Genomic DNA, 16616 nt, shown 5'->3' with positions numbered 1-16616 from the left:
GCGAAAAAGGTACCTGTATCCAGAATATATAAAGAACTCTTGCAACTCAAAAACAGAAAGACAAACAATCCAATAATAAAATGAGCAAAGGATTTGAGCAGATAATTGGCCAAAAAAAAAAAAAGGTGTACAAATGGCCAATAAAACACACAAAAAGATGCTCAGAATTATTAGTCATCAGAAAAATGCAAACTCAAACAACAATGATATATGACTACTCACCCCCTAGAATGCCTAAAAAAAAAAATGAAGAAGATTAATAATATCAGGTGTTGAAGATGCTCCACAAAGATGTGAAGCATCCGTAGCTCATACATCGGTGGAAGGAGTGTAAAATAGTACACACACTTTGGGAAAACAGTTTTGCAGTGTAAGCATATAGTTGTCATATCACCTAATAATTCCATGCATAGGTGTTTACCTAAGATAAGTAGAAATATATGTCAACACAAAGCCTTGCTCATGAAATTCATAGCAAATTCATTCACAGTAGCACCAAACTGAAAACATCTCGAGGGTCCATCAGCAAGTGAGTGAATCAACAAACAGTGGTATAGCCATTCAGTGGACTGTTGCTGCATAGTAAAGAGAAAAGAGCACACAACAGCATGGAAGACTAAAAAATATATGCAGCCAAGAAGCCAAAGAAGTGTACGTACTATTTACTTGACATTCTAGAAAACACAAAACTAACCTACTAGGAGAGAGAGAGCAGGTAAAGGGTTTCCTTGGTCCAGGAATGAGGTGGGATTGACTGCAAAGAGCCTGAACAATTCCGGGCAAGGAAATGTTCTATATATGGATAGTGATGATGATTACAAATTGTGGTAGTTATCAATTGTCAAAACTCTTTTAATGGTATACTTACAATAAGTGTAGTTTATCATATGTGAATTATACTTTAGTAAAGGCCATTAAATAATGGATGACAAAATCCATGTCAGATCTCAGCTTAGTCTAACACTGCTGTTCTGCTCTAGTGGTGGGGTGTCTTCCTGGAAATACGGCTAATAAATTGGGAGCTATGGTCAGGCCGGCTTTGGGATTACTGGTAGACCTACTCCCTTTCAGAAATTCCCTGATTATTCTTTTCATTAGCATCCATTTTTGTTTCAGTGACTATGATAGCTCCCGAGTTAGCTGAAGATACTAACTGGAATTTTATAATCGTTGTCTTCAATCTCTGATTTATCTCTATTTCCTCTGTGGTCGTAAGGATAGATAAAAGGAGGAAAGTCCTAACTGGTCAGTTACTTTGTTTTCCTTTTCTCCATTCTTCTGTCACTTAAGACCTTGCCTTGAAATTAATGATAAAGGATCCTCTAATAGATAATATACTGACCCGGAATATAACATTTGCTTCTAGGGTCAAATTATAAACCAGGTTTCAAGTTCTAGAAAGAATAGAGGATATTAGAAAGCTAAAAAAGCAATCAATTTGTCACTGCATTATTAATTATGTTTGAGAATTAATCACAATTTTTACATTTTTATTTGAGCTGTTTCTGGTTCTCATTTTTCTATTATTCTGCACCATTGCTTTTATAATTAAATTCACTGTTCATTTCTTTCTTAAAAAGGTCCTGTGAAAATTAATCATGAGAATATTTTCTTCCTCTTAAGTTTGCTTACAGTTTCCGAAACAGGTAACATGTTTAGTTTTCATATTTAATTTCAGTTCTGCCAAGAATGACAAAGTACAAAGTGTACTGATTCTGGAACTGAAAGAGTAAAGATGGTAACTGGACCTGTCCTCACAGCCAGAGAGACACAGAAAGAAGTAATTTGATAAAATGCAGTCTTCCATTATCAAAGGACATTTAAAAGGCTATCAAAATCAGTGAAAGAACAATTGATGCTGCCTTTTGAGAGAGAATTAGAGAGAGCAAGTGGCTATCAAAGGCTAAATTATCTGGAGGTGAAAGAAGGAAGGGCAATTTACATAGAGGGGAATGGAGTAAGTAAATAATCAGGGTATTTTTTCTCCCATTGTCTGGTAAAGTTGAATCAAGGAACAAGTTATTCCAACAAACTTCCCATGATATTTTATTATTATTTTTTTAAAGATTTATTTATTTGGGGAGGGGAGGGCAGAAGGAGAGAGAAAATCTCAAGCCGACTCCCCTCTAAGCTCGGCGCCCAACACAGGGTTCCATCTCAGAACCCTGAGATCATGAACTGAGCTGAAATCAAGAGTCAGAGGCTTAACTGACTCAGCCACCCAGGTGCCCGACATGATATTTTAAAATTGCGTTCTAGATTTTCACAAATATTGACAAAGTTAACACCTCCAAACTGGGCTGCACTAAAGAATGAAGACAAGAGCATTGTATAACTAGTGCTGTGGGCTTTCGGAGCCCATGAGATCAGCCCATGCAAGGGTTCACTCATGTAAATGTCAACCATCGTGTACATCTTAATGGGAAAAATGTAGACCCTTGGATTTAGAACATCTAGTAATTCCAAACATCATTGAAATCATAGTGAAGGAAAGCATTTTATCATGTGGGGAAAATGGAAGAAAGTACGTACAAGGTGAGTTAATAGGCACGGTATAGTTAACAACATTGGCCCTAGATTAGCTTCTTTTCTTCCATACCCCCACCTCTGAGGTCCTCCTTCTGAAAGAAGAAAAAAATTCATAGGTCCTTTGTGAAGGATGGTTGAGAGTCAGGATGGGGCCCATGACTTTGCTCCCATTCGTATAAGGGCAGCACAAGGCTAAGCAAGCCGTTCCAGACCTGAGTATATACCTCGTGGGACAGGCCATGCCCAGACGCAGTGGCTTAACATGACAGCATTATATTATTTCTCAGGGTTGGTTTGAATTTAGTAAGGGCTCAGCTGTACTTTTCCTCTGCTTCGTGGGATTGCAGCTAGGATCATTCATGTAGCAGAATCCCACTGGAACCTCAGCTGGGGCTGGGACCTGTAGGCCCTTTTGTACTAAGGCCACTTGCCATATCATTCAGTGTTTGGCTTGGACTTCCTTACACTACAGTGGCTAGACAATTAGTTTGGTTCCTCTTTTCATCCAACTTTTGTTTTATCCCTTCAGCCATTCCCAAACTCTAAAGAAATATATCTTACAGATATGCTCGTGAAGTTCTATCTTGCTCATCTGCGTCCCTTCTGCCCACTGAAGTCCCTCTCATCTCACAAAGCCCATCTCCACTACGACTTTCTTGATGAAACCCTAATGACACTTTTCTTTTCCACCTGCTTTATCTGTACCCTCTGATGGCAGCGTGGCAGCTTCTTTCAGTTCTCACAGAATGTTATTTGTCATCCTGTCTTGTGTTTTGTTCAGTGGTTTTGTTCTGAGAAAAGCTTGGCCCTATCCATAAGTACTTATTCTGTGGACCGATACTGTCTTTTCTCTTCAGACATATATCCTATTTAGATGTCTCAACTTTCACACGAGACCGTCAACTCTCTCCATTTTGACTGACCACTGAAACATATGAAATTGAGCATTGTAAAATAATTCGTGCTCCAAGTTCTTGTCAGAGGTTATAACCTAGAAATCTCTGCTGCCCAGTACCTATCAAAAGCTCAATTGTGAAAAGTAATATATATGGAGAATTGCCTGAAGGATATGCAGCCCATTCATTCTCTAGACACTCAGTTTTATTCCTGGATTAAGCCAAACCAAGGGAGAGCTGCAGCCTGAAATACTTTTGTTTTGTTCCTCCAGAGAATAGTTTTTACAGATTTGCTCTTGGCATTATGCCACTGGCTTACATTTTGGTGGACATTATAAGGAAAAGCCTGTTCAACTTTTTGCCAATAAAGTTGAAAATCTACATTTTCTAAAAAATATATAAATTATCAAAATTGACTTAAGTGCAGTTAGGAAAACCTGGGCAGACCAATGATTGTGGAATGAATTGAAAAATGTTGCCAGAGATTTATTCCCCTCCAGAGCTAAGCCCATAATTTTGGGAGTAGATATCTATGGAGTTTATTTACCTAACAGCTATGTCTCTGCCTGTGTCTTTCTCTCTCTCTTTTTTTCCTCTATGGGTCAGTACCACTCCTTCTTTTGGGGATGAATCCTCCCGTACCTCAATTATACGATACTATGATAGCGGGAAATCACAGCACACTGATTTCTGGCCACAGAAACAAATCCATCATGTTGAACCATATTTGCAAATATCTTTGTATATATTAATTCGAAGCGGGGCATGTGATCCAAATAGAGTTAATTGGAGTTCTTTCCTATAATTTTGTATTTGCATCTGTGGAAAAAAGTTCTCTTCTGGATTGCTAATGAGGAGCATGTGAATCTATAACTGGGAAGGGTCAAACTTCTCCTTCCCACACAAATTAAGCCCATCTGCAATGAGAGACGAGAAAGAGGGAGAGGAAGAGAAAGGGATGTGGGCAGGGACATGGTGACAAAGGACAGACAAGACACATGGTCAGAAACTCTCTGACTGAGAGATAGAGACTGAGACAGGTGGGCCCACACATACAGATACAGATAGGGAAATCAAGGGAAAGAGAAAGAAAGAAAAGAGAAAGATCCCAACACTGCTTGAGTCCCTGGTGCTACCACTGCTGTCTTTCTTACATGTAAAGTAATTTTTTTTCCTATTTCTTCTCCTTCTCCTTCTTCACTAAAGCTAGTTTAATTTAGGTATCTTTCACCTGCAAGTGAAATACTTTTGATCATAATGGTTTTATAGGTCAACTTAAAAGAGTAATGAAGGGACAGATAATTCCTTTGTTCCTCTCACTATTCCAAATCATAGGAGGAAAAACCCGTAAAATTTGTCTACCTATTTTTAAGGCTTGCATAACTAATATAAAAACTGAAAAATCATAGCACAAAAAGAAAATAACGAATGTACATGAAAATAGATGCCTATGTCCTGAATATAATCCAGAAGACATCCGTGTCCTGGTCTCCACAGGATGACTCCATTTGGTCCTGCATCATTGAGTACAGAACTCACCCCCTTCTCTGGTTTACTCAGAAAACCCACTCACATTTGTATTTGTCATGATACACAAGTTTTGCTGTGGTAACAAATAAACCCCAAATTCATTTAAAACAATGAAAGCTTATTTCTTGCTTCCTCTACTGAGGGTCAGCTGGGGACTTCTTCACCCAAGGATACAGGCTTTCAGAGTGTCGACCATTTGGAAATTATTTAGTGACTGCTAGCAAAGGGAGGAAACATGGGGAATCATATTCTGGCTCTTAATGCATTGTCAGAGAGATTTTATATAGATAGGTAGATAGATATTTACATGTACATACATCTATCTATCTATCTGTCATTTCTAGTTAGATATCATTGGCTAAGGCAAGTCACATGTGTGCATCGAACTTTTACAAGTTGAGTAAGAACAGTCCTACCTTCATCCTGGAAGTAGAAAGAAATGCAATATTTGCAAATAGTCCTAATGATTACTAGAGAACTCCTCTCTGATCACCAATTATTTGGTTTATTCTCCTTTCTACCTTCAAAGTCCATTTTTTTCCTATCCAAGGGAGACTACTCAAAATTTTAGGAGTCTAACAAAACCAGTGTCAAAGTTCAGGATCTCTGGGTAATGTGTGATAGTCTCTTCATCAAGAAGAAGGTAATGCCTAATAGACTGTGCCAAGCCTGGATGCAGCTTCTGGAGACTTCTGAACTGAAATGTACCTGCCCCTCATATACTCAATATATACAGGGATTGGGTAAAAGGAAAAGTGCCCCTTTTATGGATGTAGGGATTTTTCCTTAAGCTAGCCCTGAGTTGGCTCCCTTGACCATCCATTATTTGTCATTGTTCCTAGCTTCCACCTCTAAGAGATTCTTCTTATTCCCTTTAGTTATATCTGAAGTGGGCATCAAGGACTATGGCATTGATTGGAGAGAGCAGCTTTATTGCCCCACTTTCTGATCCACAGAAGACTGGGACCTATGGTTGTCTCAAGTTTAGAACAGTTGTAACTGTTTTTAGTCTAGGTTGGTGGTACTTTTGCAGTACAATTCCCTTAGAAAATTGATGACTTCCTTCCTTCTTGATTTCAGTCAGCTTCATGTACCAGTATAACCACAATTCTTTTCTGGACAGAATTCTCATATTTGCTATATGTCTTTGTTTTCTTTACTTTGCATCAAGTGTTCTCTCACTGCATAAAATAGATTTTCATCTCTTCATGCTATAACAGTGTTTTCTTCACCATCTACCTCCCATTCCTTAATCCAGTGCCAAATATTTCAGTGTTGTTGTTTTGAATACAGCAACACTCCACTCCATACTATCAATTTCCATATTCGTTAGGTTAGACTGAGTTATGTTGCTGTAACAATCTAAAAATTTTAGTGGTCTAAGACAACAGATCTGTTTCCCATTCACACCAGTCTACCACAGGTAGACTGTGGGCTCCAATGAATATAGTCCTCGTTCAAGGTCATACATGCCAGACACTCCAATTTCTGGAACACGACCGACAGCCATGGCAGAGAAAGGGAATGTGGAAAACCATGTATAGGCACTAAAAGCTTCTATCTAGAAATGACCCATGTTACTTCCACTCACATTTATTGGTCAGTGCAAGTCACAAGTAATTTTCAGAGGTTGAAGAAATTAAATCCTACCATATGTCTGGAAGGACAGAGAAATAGAGTATCTGTGAAGACATACACTAAATGAAACACACACACATACACCTCACAACATTAATGATCTTTATGGACTTTACTGGAATTTGTGGTGACCAAAGCAGGAAATATAACGCATGGTATATAGAATCTTGCAGAAAATTTCTACCTGAGATTTCTCTTCTTCCCAGTTCCTCTTCTATAGTGTCACTAATGTTTTATTTTTCTCTCCTTCTTCCCTCATGCAGTACTCAGCCTCTCAGGCTCCACTCTGTTCCTCTCAGTTTTTCTGTTTGGGAATTAAAATTCCATACCCTTCCATTATGGAGAGAAAATTCTATTATCCTTGTTATTTGCACATTCCCTCAAGGTCTTATGTGCCACCCCAAGACACTTACGAAGCATTTCTTCTGACCAAATATAGTGCTTTCCCTAGGAATCCTGGTGAATGCAATTTTCTCCATATTATTACATTAATAATATATTAGCAAGTCAAATCTAGCATTACCAAGTAGATTTTGTTCCAGAAATAAGGGATGGTTTAGCATTACTATACCTATTATTTCAATATCTTCTATTAATTAAAAGAGAGTATCTATACGATCGTCTGGTTTTGCTCTGTCCAACATGCTATGCATTAGCCACATATAACTATTCCAATTGAAATTTGAATACCTGAAATTGTATTATTTTGAAAATTTGATTCCTCATTCCCACTAGCCACACTTTAAATACTCAGTAGCCACATATGGCTAGGGGCTGTGGAATTAGCACAGAAGGGAACATTTCCATCATTATGGAAAGCTCTACTGAATTGTGCTGATTAAAGTAAATGCAGAAGAGTCATTTGATAAAAATAATAGTCATTTCTGATTTTAAAATCTTCATAAGTTAGAGTTAGAAGGAAACGTTGTTAAATTGAGAAACAATATATATGAGAGCCCAATGGTAAGTACCATACTAAGTAATGAAACACAAGTAGTATTTCCATTATATTTTTTAAAAGATTTTATTTATTTATTTGAGAGAGAGACAGAGAGAGCGAGCGAGCGAGTGCACGAGCAGGGGAGGAGGTAGTCAAGGGTGGCAAAGTGGGTCTACTCCATGGCCTCTTCAGGTACCCAGATTCCTACTATCACTCCTAGGGTGTGGTCTTCATTCTCATATTTTAAGACTATAACTCTTCCAGATAGCATATCTATATTTAAGGCAGAGGATGGAGAAAATGACAATGAGTAAAGAAGAAAGAACACAAATGTGGTATTTGCTGTTTTTAAAGAATGTTCATGGATGTTGCCACATGATAATTCTGCTGACATTGACTAATAAGTGGTTCCATGGCCACACTTTGTTGCAAGGAATGCTGGAAACTGTAACCCTTATTCTGAGTAGTCATGTGCTCATGTCAAAGTTAGGGTTTCCCATGGATGAAGAAGAGAATAGATACTGGGGGCAACTAATACTTTCTGCCTTACTACCTTATTTAATATTGTTCTGGAGGTCGTAATCAAAGCAATGCCACAGGAAAACAAAAGAAGTATAGATAGTGGAAAGAAATGGACACAATTATTTTTCTCTTCAGAAGATAAATGTCTCAAAATCCAACTGAGTTAACTGAAAATCTTTTGGAAACGAGTAAGAGAATTCAGTAAGATGTGAGAAATATGCATGAATCAGGAATTTTCTGACTGATGTTTTACTTGAAAGAGGCAGGGAATATAATGAAAAAATATGGAAAAAATATAATGCTTGTGGATAAATTTAGCAAGAAGTATATGAAACTTATATGAAGAAAACCATAACATTTTATTACAGGGAATAAAAAGAAGATCCAGGTAAATGAGGAGCCTTGGCATATTTCTGGATGGAATAATACAGTGTTCTAAAGATATCAGTTCTCCCTCAAATTTGTAAATTTCCTACAGTTCCATTCAAAGTATATTTTTTAACTTCTCAAGGTAATGATGAAATTTATGTTAAAGAGTGACTGAGAACAACAAGAAAACAGAAAAGGAACAATGAAGGGTATATTCCCTAGTAGATGTCAAAATGTACTGCAAAGCTACAGTAAATAAAAGCGTGATGTCAGCCTAGGGGTTGATAAGGGGACAGAACAGAGTTCAGGACAAGCTATATGCAGCCGAAGAGAGCGCTGTAGTGTGTGACCTTGGGCAAATTCTTAAACCTTCCTTATTTCATATCTCATATCCATCAAACAGGTAAACTAGTCCATACTGCACAGAGTTGCTATAAGGGCAGTATGTGTAAAGTATTTAGAATAATGCCTGGCCTGCCGTAAGCACGATGAAAGTGTATAAACGATTATCAATGCCAGCGTTTAGCATGTGGTAAAGTTGCCACTAAAATCAATGGGGAAAGAATGTATTATTATTTTTAAAGATTTATTTATTTATTTTAGAGAGGTGGGAGGAGGGGCCGAGGGAGAGAAAACTTAAGCAGACTCCGTGCTGAGGGCAGAGCCCCAGGTGGGGCTCGATCTCACAACCAGAAGATCATGACCTGAGCTGAAACCAAGAGCTGGCTGCTTAACCAACCGTGCCACCCAGGTGCCCTGAGAATGTACTGCTTACTACAAGGTGTGAGAGTAATCGGCTCATATTTGGAAAGAAAGACGAAAGGAAAGAAGAAAATGACGGAAGAAGGGAAGGAAGGAAGAAAATTAGATCTCTAGCTCACATTCGTTTTAAGTTAAATGGTATGGCTTAAATAATTATAAAAGTCCCCATAAAAGTATTGGGAAAATGAGGAAGAATTGCAAAAGTATTCTTGGAGCATGGATTCTTATTTTTAGCATGATAGCAATGCAATAAGCCATAAAAGAAAACACTGTCAGATTTTACTGCCAATCTAAACGGAAGTTGAGATAAGATGATGGGTGGGGTGATGGTGGTATGAGTCACTGGCTGGTCAGGTAAGAGAAGATGGATCTGAAAAAGCTTATTTAAATCCAATAAAAACTTTTATGTCCAATTTCTTCTGTAAACTGTGCTACTTCTGTGGTTTGGTTTTCTGTTTTGGAAGTGCCACACTTTGGTAGCAGAAAATGTCAATGAACATAATAGCTTTCACTTTTTAACTTTCAGGAATATCTACTTGAAGCAAGCTCATTTTAAATGGTTGCTTCTGCTTTGAACCGGGTATTCAGTAGATGCTTCTAATTTCAAAAATCAGATGATAACGATGGGTAAAACATAACTATTTTAAGTCAAATGTGTAAGATAGCAATATTAGAACAGTTTGGCTGTTCCAGATTCTAAATTGAATGTGGGTTGTTTTGGTGAAAGGAGGACGGCAATATTTTTAATATTGTAATTGTTTTTATAATGCACATTTAATCTGATGGAAATAACCAGTCCTTTTTCAGCTTTATAGAAAATTATACACCTAGAAAATTACATAAATATAAAAAAAATAAAGCAAAGGGGGCAGAGCTTGATACTGCATCAAATATACATTATTCATTCTGAGGAAGAGAGGTATAAAAATGGAGAATTGCAGAGGGTATAGTTTTTATGCAAGAATTGATGTAGCAGATTGAAAATTTAGTTGACAAATAGTTACTGACTTTCTAATTTAGAAACATTAAGATTTAGTGTGTCAATCTGGCTACTCCCGGGATTGTGCCGTAATCAAAGCTCTAAGTTAAAACTCTGTAAGATTTAAGTGTGATAACATACAATACAAAATGCTCTTTACAGAAAAAGTCTTATTACTTGGATTCCCCCTTCTCAAGCCCAAGAGTTTGAACCTATATGAAACATTAATGGACTTTTATATTTCACTTAAAATTTCTCCCTGAGAATTATTAGAACATCAAAGTGACTGTAGCTACTAATAGGTATTTTCTTTAGCTATACACATGAAAGAAACTATTTTTTTAAAATAAAAGTTATAAGTAAGACAGTCAAGTATATTTGATATCCTTTGATTTATGAAAGGATATAAACTTCAGGGTTTCTTCCCACAGGAACAGTTCATTCCCCATGAGTTCTAAAGGGAAAGGATTTGGTGCCCTGTGTCTCTAATTAGAACTGTTAATTTATTAATGCCTTAAAAACATTGTTTTCCCCACTGCCCTCCCGCCCCCTGACAAATTAGACACTCAGTGGTGATGTGGTCATCTTATTTACCCTTCTCCCTCCTTCTTCCTCTTCCACATAAATAGAAGTTTGATAGAATGGGTCACATCATGGTAAGCACTGTGGCAGCTGCTACCTACTGTTTTGTGTTAGGAGAAGCTTCCATTTCTTCAGCACTTCAGATCTGCTTTCCACGCTGGACATCCTTAAACAGGCACGTAGGTAATCATTTGGAGGCGTGTGTGTGTTATAGCATCTCTACGTTTTCAAGGAGATGGGGACTGGATGGACGTGATTTTCTTCTACTTCCCATCTTTAATCTTTCTCAAACAATAAACAGAATGGCTGTTCATCTCCCACCTTCTCGCCCTACCAGAAATTCCTTCTCTAGATCTCTCTTCCAATGCCTTGCCTTCAGAGGTCTCACAGGAGACTGCTTAAAACTGCCTCCCATTGTCCAGATCCCATGGATTCCAAGGCAGCATTGGACAATTCCCAGTATTGCTTTACCCCTGGTACACCATCTCTTTTTTACCTTTAAGCAAAACCCCTTTCCGTTTTGGGCCCTGCCTTCTGTTCATGCTACCGTCTAGCTTGTTCTGGCTGTCATCCAGTTGAGGTCACTCCAAATTTGTTGAGGGTTTGGCAACTGGATCACAGTCTTTCAAGTCATGCCACGATCCTGGTGACTTTAGTATCTGCATGGATGGTAAAGTCAATACTTAGTCTTAAATCTTCTTGAATGTCCTAGATTCCAATTACCTGCATGGCTACCTGCTGGGCTCTGAAATCTTTAACATCATCTTTGCCCCTAAACTTCAGTAACCCAAACCTGACCCACTGCTTCGTATTGCTCTTTTCCGTACTTTCCTATTCCCTTAATTCAGTTCTTCCTTGCAGTCTTAATATGCCCAAATATTTTCTGCATAGAAAACAACTTCATCACTGGTCACAAGTCAACCTCTGTCTCTTAATATCTCCCATTCCCTTCTGAGTCAAATGCCTCATGAGAATTATCTTTAATTTTTTTTAATTTGAGTATGTATAGTTGACACACAATGTCACATCAGTTTCAGGTGTACAACATGGTGATTCCACATCTGTATACATTATGCTATGCTCACGGCAAGTGTAGCCACCATCTGTCACTGCACAATGCAGCTACGATATCATCAACTATATTCCTTAGTGCTGTGCCCTTTATTTCTGTGCCTTATTCATTCCATAACTGGAAGATTATCCTCATTTTCTGCTTTGACTCATGCTTCGGGAGTCGGGCAACTGATTCTACCAAGTCAATGAAATTGCCATTTCTGGCCATCATCTAATTATCCAATCCAGTGGACTATTTTCAGACTTCATTATAGTCCACCTCTCTGCAGCATCTGACTCTCTGCAGTCAGTTTTCCTTCTCTGCATTTTCTGGCACAGTTCTCTCAGGGTCATCTCATGATTTCTTTCCAGTCTCCTTTGCCAGTTCCTCCTCTTGTTTCCACCCTAAAATGTGAACGATCCATTTTTCTCTTCTTCTTGTGTGCTCTCTGGACGTCTCATTCTCTTCTGTGACTCCCATCTATACATTGAGGATTCATGAACCCTAAAGGGAAGCAAATGAATAAATACTTTGTAAACAATACATCTTGTCTCAGGAATGATTTAAAACTGTTAATAAGGATATAAGAAAATCCAGCCGAGTAGCACAAAATCAGTATGAGATAGAAGGAAAGAAAAGAAATAAGGGAGAAAAAATATCACCCAGGAGGAATGAGGCTAAATATGCTGTAAGTCCCAAATGTAGTCTTAAGCTTTTCAGAAACCCATGAGAAGAGGGTGAAATCTCATCATGGTTATACAGTCCAAAATGCCTATCAGGTACCAATTGTTTAGAAATCCTACCATTGCTGCATATCATGGTAAACACTGTGGAACAAGAGTTTCTCTCAGGGGTGGGTGAGGAGGCCTGGAAAGGACATGAATCACATCCTCAATGTCATCATTCCAGAAGATAAACTCACGAGTTCCCAAGGCCTGTATCTTATAAACACCTTCCATTTAGACAATGGCATCAAAATAAGATTCAATTTAGTTAAAGCCGTTCTATGACAGGCCAATATAATATGGTTTATGTTCCTAAGGAAATGTTTTAGTATATCTTGAAGTGAAGTAAATTTTGTCTTGCAAGCCATTCTCCCTGAATATTCTCATAAAACAGCTTGTGATACCCACTGAGGACACTGAGCTTGAAATTTCACTCTGTGGCAAGTATTTAATCCAACAAACTTACACTTCTAGCTTTAGTCTAAATACTTAGCAGTTATCTGCACCTTGATATGCCACAGGTATCTTAGTGTCCAAAACTGCACCCATGATTTCCCTCCAAAAGGATTTTTCCTAGCTCTCTCACAGGGAATGATAACAGCATGCACCCAGTCTCATTCAGAAATTATGAAGGCACTCGACTTTTGTTTCTTTTCCCTCTTGTTCTTCACACACACAAAATACCCACATTCTTCTAAAAAAAATGTCGACAATCCTTCTGATACACCCACCTTATATCTTGTGTCTGTCCTGCCTCCTAACTTCACTGCCACTGTTTGGGTTCTTTCGGGAACTTATCATTATTTGCCTGAACTATCACTACTACATTGCCCTATTGTCTTAACTGACTTCCTTGGTCCTAGTCTGGCACTCCCTCCTCTGCTGCACTTTCCATCTGATTCCCTTTTGTCTCTCTGGCATTACCACAGTGATTAGCACATGGCAGGCAAGTAAGGCATTTGTATTTGATGGATTCATATATGGATGAACGACTGTACTCACATGTGGGTCTTATGAGAGGCACTATTGTAATGCTCCTTTCTAATAACAGAAGAATTTTATCTATATTCATTTATGCACTGTCAGGATTAAGGCAAGTATTTGTGTAGAGAGGTAAGTAATGAAATGTTTCCCAGATTCTGAGCCTTTTTTTTTTTTTTTTTCAGTCTTTCCTATGGGCAGACACTTGAGACCGAAGAACTCACTTCTCACATTATTGTTAGAAGAAACTCCAAGAGAGGTCTAAGGAGGAGAGAAGGAGAAGGAGGTGGAGAGGAGCTGCCTTACAGCAGCTGTGAAACCACCAACAGCCTGGAGGTGGGAGGTAAGGGATTGACTCAGAAAAGCAGTCCAGATTTAATTAAAGACCCAGGCTCATGTGAGGAGAACAAAGACAACTCACCTGTAACTGGCTGGTGTTTGTTGGGAAGGATGAAGGGAAGAGATTTACGTGAATGTTAAGGATATGTAGCAATGTGGGAGGGAGCCCATAGGGAAAAGTGTAAGATAAGTGCACGAAACGTGGTTGGTTGAGCGTTGAAGCAATGTTAGGAGAGGCTCTGGATAGGAGTAATTGCACGAAAGCAGCCGATAGCTACAGCTTTTAGAAGTAGGGCGGCTTTTTTACCCAAGTAGAACAGTCCTATAAGTTAGCTAATCGAAGGGTGGTAGAAATCGAAGCAAACTTCATCCTGGGCTCACCTCTACTCTCCGTGGGTGAGAGAAGGGAATGAGCGATAAGCCTCACTTTATTTATGACGCTGGCCCTGGAACTCACAGAAAGCAGTATGAATCCTTCAACAGCGGTCTGACCGAAGGACTAAATGGACAGGACAGTAGGTTTTGTACTGGGTACTAATTCTGGTTAAAGAGCCAGATTATGACTTTCAGAACGGGTTCTGTCCTACAGGACCTGTGTACAGATCAACGGAGAAGATCTGGAGGAAGAGCATTGACTTACGTCTCGTTAAGTCATGGAGCCACCTACCCCTTTCTACTTAAAGGCATATGTTATCTCTTACTTCCTTTTGGCCAAGGGACAAGAGGAAATAAAAAGAAAAGGAAGGTAAGGTTACTATTTTGTTAAATCTCTAATGACAGGAATAATTGCATTAAGAGCTAACATGTATTAAACACTATGTTTAGGGCACCGGTCTCAGAGCTTTAGTTGGTATTGTTATTTTTTATTTATTTAATCCTTGCAACAACTTTGGGGTAGTTTTAATTTTGTGACCAGGACACACCTTACAGTGGAAGATCGTAATTATGGGAAGATGGGATTCCAGCTGATCACACTGCTTCTGTGGTCCATCAGGTGCTCTAGGCAAGACTGTGTTGCTTAAAGCCTCAGTGTGCTCAGCCTGTAGTTTGCAGCTATGATAGCTATTATAAAGAATTGTACTGACGATTAGAGGTAATATTATATAAAGGGTCTGACATGGTGGTTAGCACGGATCAAGTGGGCCGTAAAAGGGAATTCGTCAGGTCCTCTTTGATTAAACTTTTCTTGTTCCTGTATATTAAAGTCAGGATAAAATTATCACTATTTTCTTTTTCAAGCCCTACTTAAAAATTTTTTTTTTATTTTTTAAATTCTCAAAGGGAGTCCTAAAGTAGGAAATCAATAGATCAGGTCATAATGAGAATGAGGAGATGTTCTTGACTCTGGCTAATGATTTTTAGCCAGTTCTGTTCAATAGTAGATACACTTAGAGCCCAAAGAGTTAATGCTATAACCAGGTATTTCCAGTCTTTCCCAAGTTCATGACCAAATGTCCAGTAAAAGCCAAATCAGGAAGAAAAGTTCCAGGAATGCAGGATTGAGCCAGGTCAGACTATTTTAGTTTATGATTTGGCCTTCCAAAGGGCAGAGCAAAGCACCAGTAACAGTTCTGATAATACATTTCCCCAAACTAGACTCAGGCAATCATAGTAAAATAAAGTGGCGAGGATTGGTTTTTGATAACTTCAGGTGGTCAAAGCATATTTGAGTGTTTTCAGGACAACAAAAGATAGAAGTGATAAATAATGGGGATAGTGACCTATTGTGGGAATGGTTCATGAGAAAACTAATAACGCTACCAGTTTCTATCGTTAATGTCTTGTGGAAACTACAGAATTATTCAGGGGCTTGGTCTTAATTATCTTCTAATGAAGATTTGATTTCCTTTGCTCTTCGTAATCTCTCAATCTTATTTCTCTTTCCATGCACTTGCCTTGTTTTTAATTTCATAGTGTTAAAATGTTCCATGCTTAATATTCTCGGTACAGCCGCTGAGTTCTGTAGAAAAAAGACTATGTCAATCTCACAAATAATATAACGAGTTATGTGAGGGCCTCGCTTTACTACTGCTAGTCATATTTTTATGTGATGCGTCCACTCAGCAAGAGGAGTGAGGAAGGGTTCAGGGAGAAGCAATGTGTATCCACTCCTGTAAATCTTTTCAACTACTGCTCTCCCAATTTGCTAACTTCGTTGAAAAATATCTTTGAGGCTTTTCCATATTTTTTCCAATTAAATTTTCCTTAAATCGAAGTACTGCATTGAGATTGTGTAGAGAGTCAAATAGTTCTATAAGGCTCATTATGAAAAGCACCAATAATTTTAATAGATTGCTACTTCTTAATTTTTCAGTTTTAGATGTTATCCACCACTTTCTGAGTATGGAAGGTGAAGATTTAGCTCTCTTTCCCTTCCCTCCTTGCCTACCCCAATAACACACAGACACACACACACACACACACACACACACACACACACACACACTTCCCATCCATCCATTCTCCCATCCTCTCAGTAAAGTTTCATAGTACTGAAAAATTTCATTGGATCTATATTCTGCATTTAAATAACTATAACTATGCAAATACTGGTTACACTTAAGTAACGTAGTATGCTATAATTATTTTTCGTCAACAGCATTGGGTTTTTCCTGAAATTGATATTCACCTTCTTTGTTGATGAGTAGTCTTTTAATGTGTTTATCACAAAGTTAAGCCCTAATTCTCACCCAATTGTCTAAATCTCTTATTAACACATCAGATAATCTGTCAGTTTCATCTTTAGGAAATAACTTCCCCAGGAACGACT

At 38.3% G+C, this 16616-nt stretch overlaps 1 long non-coding RNA gene across 2 annotated transcripts in view; it reads left to right on the top strand.

Moving 5' to 3' along the window:
* The window catches only part of LOC123780819 (uncharacterized), a 48954-nt gene that overhangs the window by 19122 nt on the left and 13216 nt on the right, over positions 1–16616 (top strand). For both annotated transcript variants that reach the window (XR_006776522.2, XR_006776521.2), the window contains exons 4-5: positions 13693–13850; positions 14436–14591. This is a non-coding gene — a long non-coding RNA (uncharacterized LOC123780819). The remainder of the gene's footprint in view (positions 1–13692; positions 13851–14435; positions 14592–16616) is intronic.

The sequence above is a fragment of the Ursus americanus genome, chromosome 17, assembly GCF_024610735.1.
Source record: "Ursus americanus isolate L20-20 chromosome 17, mUrsAme1.1.p, whole genome shotgun sequence".
NCBI classification, from domain to species: Eukaryota; Metazoa; Chordata; class Mammalia; order Carnivora; family Ursidae; genus Ursus; species Ursus americanus.
Note: the sequence above shows the minus strand (reverse complement) of the source record. Positions and strands in the feature narration are given on the sequence as shown.